At 44.1% G+C, this 9,253-nt stretch overlaps 1 pseudogene; it reads right to left on the bottom strand.

Annotated features, from left to right (window-relative positions):
* Positions 1-1,126: 1,126 nt before the first annotated feature.
* On the bottom strand, positions 1,127-7,352 carry LOC144523273 (trans-1,2-dihydrobenzene-1,2-diol dehydrogenase-like; annotated as a pseudogene).
* Between the last annotated feature and the right edge of the window lie 1,901 nt (positions 7,353-9,253).

The following is a 9,253-nucleotide window of genomic DNA, read 5'->3' as shown; positions in this document are numbered from 1 at the left end:
GACAGTGGTTCACGTTTATGTTGTGTTTAAACCCCCTACCGCTAGATGGCTATGCTGAGACGCACCACTAGTGTCCTCGCCTAACAATGCCTAGCCGTGCCTAGCAGTGCCTGACTTTTTGCTAGAAGCTAACAATGTAGCTATGGCTGAACTTTGGCTTACTTTAGCATATAAAAATTAGCTCACTAAGAACCTGTGAATCAATCCCAATTTGATTTTCTGTGTACTGAATTGTTTACCTAAAGTAAACTTCTTTGACTTTTATGCACATCATGTCTTTTTTTAAATATTAGTTTTTCTGAAATTATATTTTTTTAAAATCCCAATATATCGCCTTATGCACAGTATCGGAATATATTGCAATATATTGAATCGTGACACATGTATCGTGATATGTATCATATCGCCAGATTCTTGCCAATACACAGCCCTATTGCTGACTCATTAAAGCCTTTCTCTGTCCTAACCTTGAAAAGCAGACTATTTCTGTATGGAGAACATGAGTCTATTTGTAATGGCTGCAGGGGTCAGACATGACAGAACACTTTGATTCAAATGTGCCACTCGAAGTCTCTTCTTCTCTCCTGCGGATGATATTTGAAATGAAACAAGGATTTCCCAATCGGTCCTTTATTGGATTCATCAATCACACACCCCACAGTGACAGCTGGGTTCGTCTTCAAAGGAGTAGGACTGATTACAGGACATGGTTGCCCTGTGTGTTTACATCACGATGTATCTGTTTTAAGACATTTTTAGTCTGTCAGTGTTTGCTGTGTACTGTATCATAAGGACCTACAAGGTGTTTACATGCACAGTTTAGAGCTATAATCTAGTCTATAAAATATAAGATGCAAAAAAAAGAAATAAAAGGAAAATAAAGAGTAATAAATGTACCCAAGATTTACATGTCCTAATAATATGCTGATTGTATCTTTAATTCAGTGGCAGCTCACTATGTTATCCGAGTCACAGTTGTCTCAGTGACACTGTCTGCTCGGGCTTTGTCACACAGTGCCATGAGTGATCTGCTTATACCAAAGATCCAAAGCCTGCCCCGAGCAGCTCCCTCTGTTCCATTTGAGTAGGTTTTGGTCAGGTGAAACAGCCCATCTTTGGAGTGATGTCACTGGCTGTCCTGGCTGAAGGCAACTCCCACCTGTTTCCTGATTTAGTCCATGATCTCTGTCAGTAAGACAGAGTCTGCCTGAGGCATCTGTGGGCTCTCCTCCAGTCCTGCAGATGAAGAGGATTTTAACAGAATAATCAGACTGACTGAGAGACATGTCTGTTTAACCACAGTTAAATCATGAAGATATTCACAATGAAGCATACATTATGCCAAAGCAGGGATGCAAATTCATATAGGAGGAAAAACCAATAGGAGTGTAATACTGTATAAGCTAGAGGATATTCCAAGGACTGATAGCAGCATTGATTCAGAGTCAATCTGATTAGTGCATTTGTGTACTCATTGAAATTCTCATGAGAAGCTCCAGCAAGGCGATTGTTTCACTGAATTGCAGCGTCTTTCTTTCAAACTCACCTTACCTTTGAAACGGTGGTTTCGACAGTTCCACCTCTTTGAAGACAAATACACGTCTTTCCTTTTATCATGACCAATCTTTAAGCAGGCACTGCCTCACTTCCTCTGGCTCACAGCGAAGCCCGGTGCTGTTGGTGAAATTCAGAGGGAGGCAGGGTTCAGGCGGAGGGTACCCTATCTCTTTGTCGTTTACCAAGAGCGTGGTAGGGCAGTGCATGGGGCCAAGAACCTGGAGAGGAAAGAGGAAATGCATTTTTGGGTTAATCCAATCACTCAACTCGTAAATCATCAAATGCAGTGGGTATGGATCCTTGTCTGAATACTGCAGTTTAATTAAATGTGAAAGTAATTAGCGGTTAACTCAGTTTTTGCCCGTCTCAATCATTTCTTAATTAAGTAAAATGTTCCTGTGCATAGCATACTTTAATGGAGCCCTTGGTGCCGCTGATGACAGCATCGTTCGGAAGTCCAGCAGCAACTGAAAAGGCACAAAAGGCCATCCTGTTCCTGGAGAACTAAATCATCACAACCACAGACTCATCCACTCCTGTCAAGCAATTAAAAAAGGTAAATCACTGAAACATTGGTGAGTAGCAAATGGATTGATAAATGGTATCAAACCGGCCGTTGATTTCAGTTACATTGCCTCTCACGTTCCATTTAGTTCAGTTCATCTCTTTTCAATACACTGCTCATCAGCACACTTTCATTAGGTCAAATTCTATTCAGCTTTACTGGCATGACCTGATAATAAATAGGTCACAAAAACCTTTTTTTCCATTATAGTTATCAAATGGTCAAATATGTTACATATAGGTAAGTAAAGGAGAAGAAAATGGTTATTATGTATAGGATAGTGTGATGTGATGGTCTTACATTAAAGGATATCTTGCTGTGAGACATACAGTTACATATTCCCCTGTCAGTTTTACTGAATCACTGTATTCTCCAGGGAGGATTTGGATTAGTCTGACATTTTAAAGATAAGTCTGGGATTGTTCTTCCCTGAGGTGTTTACATTTTGGACAGTTCTTTAAAAAATGTGATTTTCTATCTAAGTTTCTTCTGCATCACACTTGGGATTCTTATTTTCTTCCGTTTCTTTATGGTTTCAATAGCCAGTGATCACTGATTCATGCTGTAAGCAGTACACTCTGATATCCAGCAGTGCGCCACCGCCCAGCTCCTTCTCCACCGACAGGGAATATGGAGCTGAGGGGAGCCGAAGTAGGCTGTCTTTACCAGCTTCAGCTCCCCTACTCCTCTGCCAGCAGCCTGCGCACCTCAGCGTGCACGGGGAAACAGCGGGACCAGATGGCCTGAGAGGGACAGAGGAGACAACATAGCACCACTGCAACAGTAAACAACTTATACTGGAGTTTCACCTGAGCAGCAGTTTATTACCACAGCTCTCCACTTCTACCACCTCCTGTGAGTGCTGTGGCAGATGTGCTGGTCAAACATGACATGATGTATTCCTGCACCATGAGTCATAAATATTCCCTTTTTTTAAATACTTTATTCTCCTGTCCTTAAAATATCTGCACTAGCAATAATGCAACTGTTAACCTAAATTGCATGGTGAATTTTAACATACGTAGACCAAAATGCCACCTGCTGCAATACTGTTTGTGACAGGTTAAAGGGGTGATAGAATGCAAAACCGAGTTTACCTTGTCATAGTTGAATAACAACAGTTCGGTGGGTGAAATGGGCATACAGACAACCTCAAAATCCCATTGACATCTAACCTGGTTGACACTAGACCCTTCTCAGTTGTAACTGAGAGCGGGTCTGGGTGGGTTGCTGCGCTTCGGTGGCCATTATTTTGAATGTAAACAAAAAGCTGCTTGCCGTCACTGCGCTATCGTCATCATGTAAAGCCCGCCTCAACGGTTGTTATTGGTGCCTCGATTTGGAAAAATTGGAAATGGGCTTGAATGGGCTCTTGGCCAGACTGACTTGCAGTCAATGTTTTCCCAGGCTAATTGACATCCCTTTCCTATGCAAATCTCACAATTTTAAAATTGCAGCTGAAAACGGGCGAATACCAACAAAGCTAATAGTTGACGTCAACTCGGTGGCTCTGGTCTGTACCTTTGTCACTCCCAAAATTTACATACAGACCAACTGGTCTTCTGAAAGTAGGTCACGCAGATTTCACACACTAGTTTAGCTGCTAGCTTTGCACTTCCAGGAGAATTACAAAGAAGAAAGTTTGGAAGTTTTTCAAGGATATTGAAAATGAACCACGGTCGTAAATGCAGTGTTCCAGGCTGTACAGGGAATGCTGACACTTTTCACATTTCATTATGGGCTGCTGGTCGTGGTGTTCCAGGTAAGCGGTAGTTAGTGGTTCAGTTACCGGGTAACTGCGAGTGTGGCAGGCATGTTCCCTGATATTAATAAAATAAGCTATGTTTTCATTTATATTGCAATGTAAATAATACACTTAACCGGTAGCGGAGTGGCAATCCAGAGAGTCTGGACTTTTCCCGGTGGGCCGGTAGTGTTTCGAGGCCGCGAGGGCCGGTCTGATAATAGTGATATGGGCAATGTGCTGCTGGAGCTCCTGCTGCTGCTGCTCTCTGTGTGCTTGTGGGCTTCACTCTCCAGGTAACGTTACAACAACACTAATTGTAATGAAAGTGTCGAAACTTTGCATTGGGGGGTGTGTGTGTGTGTGTGTGTGTGTGTGTGTGTGTGTGTGTGTGTGTGTGTGTGACACACACTGGGGGATGACTAAACTTGTAACTAAACTGTGTCTCTGGTGCTTTGTACAGAAACATTAGTTGATGAGTTTAAATGTGTCGGAGCAGAAATTATGTTTGAAGCCAGCCGGGGATATTTTCTCGAGCCTCGGCTGCTTCAGCCATTCCTGCTCTGGCGGCTCTGCCGCTGTCTCTTCTACCTACAACGGCCCCGCACCCTGTCCCTTCTCTCCTTTCTACCTGCCTGCGCACTGTGACAGTGTTGCCAACTTAGCGACTTTGTCGCTAGATTTAGCGACTTTTCAGACCCCCTTAGCGACTTTTATTTTCCACAAAAGCGACTAGCGACAAATCTGCCGATTTTCTGTAGAAAAGACAGTGACTTTCTGTAGAAAAGACGCCAGTATTGTCGAGCACGCGAGGTATTTCTCTCCTGTGGCCACCAAATCACCTCTCTCTTCTGTTCTGTCTGTGTCTGAGCTGCAGAGGAGCAGTCCCTCCCCTCTCTCCTTATGTGCAGCAGCATAGAGCTCAACAGTGACCGCCCACTTTTTTTCACCTCTGTCTCCAGAAGTGTTTTTCCCCATTCAATTGTTTCATTGACGTTGAAAATTGAAAATTGCTTATATATAGAGTTTTAAGTCTGGAACCAAGCCAACCATCTACGAGATGAATAGTGAGCATAACACATTTGATTCGGCGCAAAAAAACATTTTGAAAACGGCAAAAAAGGCAAAGGTACAAGACCGTGTACAGAAACTATCATAGACTTCAATGGTAGAAGCTCGCTCTAGCCTGTACGGTAAATGTTTCTATGGTAACAGCGAGTTGGATCAATCAGAGATGTTGCTATTACGCTTAGGATTGTGGGTAGTGTAGTTTTTCTCCATTAAATCACAGACAATGTTGTTCTTAAAATAGGTAGTCTAGGGTCGGGTCAGTCTACCTCAGATGGTTTAGACAGTATGACTGATATTCTAAATCCTTATGGAGAAAATCATAATAGCACTGTTGCATGCTATTGCCTCGTTGTAAACCAACCAATCAGCGCGCAGCTCATCTAAATATTCATGAGCTTACCATATAAGGGAGAAAACCTCTCATTTCATTCAGGGCTATTTCACAGGGTTGCATTAGGGAGCATAGAACAGCACCCGGGCCATTTTCAGTCCAACCAATGTTACATACCCTATTAGGAGACCTTAAGGAACAGTGTGAAATACCCTATATAATCATTATATCGCCCCTTTAAAGCAATAGATAGTCAATGTGCACATTTTTATTTGCTTTCTTGCAGTGAGTTAGATGAGAAGAACGATAGCAATCTAAGACATGGGTATGGTATCTATATTCTCATCTAATTCTTCGCAGGAAAGCAAATAACGCTAAGCCTACCTACTTAAATGTCAAACAATTAATTTAGGAGCAACAAAAACAAAATATTTTCCTGCATTTGATACATGTGCATTTCACAAGATATTAAAAGGGAAGGATGTCTGTGTGTTACCTTCCAGTTTTAATGTCTAAACACACCTTCATTTTTGTGTTGTGTTGCTACCAAACCTGCGCCTGAAATGACCCCAACAGCCAGCAAGTAGCCCCTTGGCAAAGGTGTACATGAATGTCTGTATCCCTACAACCTTACCTCCATCAGGAAGACATTGTTTATCTTGGCTGCTGCGACGAGGTCTTTCACCTGTCCGGAGTTCATAGCGAACAGTCTCTCGTACAACACATTCTTCCCGGCCTTGAGGAACAGCAGACCGACACGCCAGTGCTCTGTGTGCAGCACTCCCAGTCTGTGAGGGCACAGATGTTCCAGGCTCAGCTTCAAAAAGCAACATGCTATTATCTCTGCCTGTGCAGCCAGGGCGCTCACAGCTCTTAACTCAGCAACGTCTGGGTCGTTGGCCAGCTCCTCTTAGCTGCCGTAAGCCTTAGGAATACCATGCCTCTTGGCAAACTCTTTGGCACGCTCCAAGCTCCTCGATGCAATGACTGCTATCTGTGTGAAAGAGAGAAAAACACACACACACACACACACACACACACACACACACACACACACACACACACACACACATTCATCAGTGTTGCTCTGTCAGCAGCTCTGTTCAGTGCAAGGGAGACACCCTGTGTGGCAATGAAGACATAGGGCCTTATCTTGCACCCAGCACAATTTACTTTGTACACGCATGTATCATTCCTATTTTGCACCCGACGCACAGCGGACTTAATCCCTCCACAGACGCACGTCGGTAAATTAGGGAATTAACTTGCGCTCCCGGGGGCGGTTCAGCGAAAAGAGGAGGCGTGTTCCGGCGCAAACGTTCCCTAGTGCTATTTTGCAGTTTCAGAAAACAATTCCGCCACAGACCAGGAAAAACCTAGTCTAAAGTCAGTGGCACGTTATTCAGGTGCTATTTTAGGGGTGCATGCTTGGCCATAATGTAACGTGTGCACAACACTTCTCTCGTCTACACGGACGCAGCAGTTCCCATTTTTGCAAACCATACATAATTACAAGGAAAATATTACTGAAAATGCGCTTCATGTGTTTGGATAGGTCAGGAGGCCCTTTACAGTACAGTCCTTAAAATGTTGCAGCATTCTTTGTGGCTTGTTGTGTTTTACACAGCATTTCCATGAATCATGGATGTGTTGATGACATAAATGAGGACATATTACAGGACTTAAGGAGACGTGATGTTGAACTACGGCGGGATTGGACACTTGAGGGTCCGGGAGTGGCAATGCGCGATGTGCTCCTGGTGGAGCTCTGATTGGTTTATTGCACGTTACGCCCAAACCACACCTATGAGTAATGTAGCTACTTCAGACCAACCCATTTTAGATTTGCATCGGGCGCAAGAGTCATTTATCCCGCCGGTATAATAGCAACAGCGCCAGAGATCCGCCCACAACGCTGCTTGCTTTTCGTGTTTGATACTTGCGTTTCAGATCGTTAAAATAGGGCCCATAGTGAGTTTGTTTGGATACACTACCTGGTGATCTCCAGGAGGCAGAGTCTTCATGGCCACGCTGAAGTCATGGCAGATCTTACCTGCACCACGGAGTCCCCATCGGGTTGCCATGGTAAATTGGATGGTAAGTGACAAATGAGCGGGATGGTGCTTTAGTAAGTATCGGAGCTGCTGGCGAGTTGTAACCTTGGGAAAGGTTGCACGTTCAGGGGAAGCAGCGTACTTAACTGTCATGCCTTAGAGCCAGCGCCACTTCAGTGAGAAGGCTCCTCAATTTATATGCTGGGGAGGCAAGATGTGTCACGTTCCTTCTGCTCCCATCCTGAGGTAGAGGGTGCAACACACACACACACACACACACACACACACACACACAGCTGTGTTGATACTGATACAGGCCTTTCAATCTGGGCTGAAGTGGTTTGCACCAGTTGTCTCTAACAATCTGTAACAAGACTAGGACTCGGTGGTGCTCTCATCATGTACACGCTGAAGGGGAAAAAGTGCTCACCTTGCCCACAGATCAGCACTCTTGCACAGTATTACGGGTCAAGTATTGAAACGAGGAACTGCTTTGTTTCCCACTGAGAGAGGCACTGATTAGCCTGCAATTGTCTGATAGCTGCACAGAAGCCAATGATTAAATCAGTCTTGTGGTTGCTGGGATAAATAGATATTCTGGGTTCACAGAATACTCATTGTGCCCACAGCAGGGCAATTTAACTGGCCAGTAAGCTGAGCCAGGGTGACTATGGAAAAGCATCAGCTCAGTTGCCCTTGAGCTAAATATTATCCGTTTAGACAGACAAGCGGTTGTGTAAACTTCCTGCCACATGCTGCCAGTAGAGGACACTGTGTTGTCAGCGGAGTTTACTTTCCTCAAGCTCTGAGGATTCAACATGGCTCATTGTAAGGAATTATATAAACTAAGGTTTGCAAAACTAACTAGCTAAGGAGAAGACAGATGCACTCTGGAAAGTATCTGCCAGAGCTCTTACAAAATGTGTTGTTGTAAAGAAAAAACAAAGATTTTCATGTCAGAATAGTTGCATACCTTGTTAATTATTCACAGAATTATAAACATATTTTTCTTCAGTAAAACTTATTGTAGGTACGGTATGACCTACATTCTAGTCATTATCTTGTCCAATAATTCCAGTCTTGAGTATATGATTTTTTCCTCATTTCCTGCAGGTACTATCAGGCGATTGGATTTACATGAGAACATAGTGTCAGTGTCATCTACATCGTCATTATAAAAAAAGAAGGAATTTTGCCAATGTCTCTCCTCGCTGGCTGCTTTCCTTTTGTATTTCACTTCCAAATTAATTCTGGGAGCTGTGTGCCGTTGTCATAACAACGAGGTGCCAGCTGGGCAATTTGTATGCAAATAGCATTGGGCTGGGCCTGATATCCCTGCCTATACCACAGGACCTGGTTGTCGTGGGAATGCCCAACTCCTCTGTGAGTAATTTTTTTTTCACTTTAAGGAGTAAGGACAGAGCAGCATTTCTCTGGCAGGGCTATGTGGTTTCATCACCACAGGTGTCAAGAAAAGAAGTAGAAGTGTAAGGGAGAGGTGTAACCTCGCAGGGCAAGTGCAACTAGATTTTGAATTGGTGTGAAGCAATGAATTGGTTCTGTGCTTTCGACTCGATTGCCAGGAGATGGACACAGCACAGAGGCTCAGGTGGTCAGAGAAGGCTGTTCTGGACAGGGTCGCCCGACACCGTGCACTCAGCTGCTCTCACCCTCCGCTGAGCCATGGATGCCTACTTCTCAGCGGAGTCGGAAAATGCAAAATTTACACGAGGTGAACAAGCCTGTAAACCAATCGGTCCTCCAGTTTTCATGAAGAGTGGCTGAAGATTGGACGTCACAGGGTGGAGTTTGGGGCCCTGGGTTTCTGAGCCTGGCCCAGGGATGGAGGCGAATGGTAAAGACGGCTCCAGAAAGCCAACGGTGACGAGCGGAGTCATTCAGAAACTTGGCATGTGGAAGGAAGCCAGCGC

This window comes from Sander vitreus, chromosome 1 (assembly GCF_031162955.1).
Source record: "Sander vitreus isolate 19-12246 chromosome 1, sanVit1, whole genome shotgun sequence".
Taxonomy (NCBI): Eukaryota; Metazoa; Chordata; class Actinopteri; order Perciformes; family Percidae; genus Sander; species Sander vitreus.
Note: the sequence above shows the minus strand (reverse complement) of the source record. Positions and strands in the feature narration are given on the sequence as shown.